At 50.1% G+C, this 627-nt stretch overlaps 2 non-coding genes and 1 pseudogene across 2 annotated transcripts; all 3 read left to right on the top strand.

Annotated features, from left to right (window-relative positions):
* LOC111476193 lies at nucleotides 1–105 on the top strand (annotated as a pseudogene; the record flags this gene model as incomplete).
* Nucleotides 106–238: 133 nt separating this feature from the next.
* Nucleotides 239–357, top strand: LOC111476191. The gene has a single exon (XR_002716959.1). It is a non-coding gene; the product is annotated as a 5S ribosomal RNA (ribosomal RNA).
* A 133-nt stretch (nucleotides 358–490) lies between these two features.
* Nucleotides 491–609, top strand: LOC111476192. The gene has a single exon (XR_002716960.1). It is a non-coding gene; the product is annotated as a 5S ribosomal RNA (ribosomal RNA).
* The last annotated feature ends 18 nt before the right edge of the window (nucleotides 610–627 follow it).

Here is a 627-nt window from a genome sequence, read left to right as displayed (position 1 = left end):
CAGCACTAATGCACCGGATCCCATCAGAACTTCGCAGTTAAGCGTGCTTGGGCGAGAGTAGTACTAAGTTGGGTGACCACTTGGGAAGTCCTCGTGTTGCACCCCTTTTTTTCTTTCAATTTCTCCCAGTTCTTTTCTTTCTTTCTCTACAAATGAGAACCTCCCCCGCTCACGCCCATCGCGTTTGGATCATGCCGCCCCGCATGCGTTAAATCCGATTTTGTGCGCATGGCATGTCGGGTGCGATCATACCAGCACTAATGCACCGGATCCCATCAGAACTCCGCAGTTAAGCGTGCTTGGGCGAGAGTAGTACTAAGTTGGGTGACCACTTGGGAAGTCCTTGTGTTGCACCCCTTTTTTTCTTTCAATTTCTCCCAGTTCTTTTCTTTCTTTCTCTACAAATGAGAACCTCCCCCGCTCACGCCCATCGCGTTTGGATCATGCCGCCCCGCATGCGTTAAATCCGATTTTGTGCGCATGGCATGTCGGGTGCGATCATACCAGCACTAATGCACCGGATCCCATCAGAACACCGCAGTTAAGCGTGCTTGGGCGAGAGTAGTACTAAGTTGGGTGACCACTTGGGAAATTCTTGTGTTGCACCCCTTTTTTTCTTTCAATTTC

Source organism: Cucurbita maxima, unplaced genomic scaffold, assembly GCF_002738345.1.
Source record: "Cucurbita maxima cultivar Rimu unplaced genomic scaffold, Cmax_1.0 Cma_Scf06348, whole genome shotgun sequence".
In the NCBI taxonomy this organism is placed as follows: domain Eukaryota; kingdom Viridiplantae; phylum Streptophyta; class Magnoliopsida; order Cucurbitales; family Cucurbitaceae; genus Cucurbita; species Cucurbita maxima.
The sequence above is the reverse complement of the archived record's forward strand: the minus strand, read 5'-3'. Positions and strand labels throughout refer to the sequence as shown.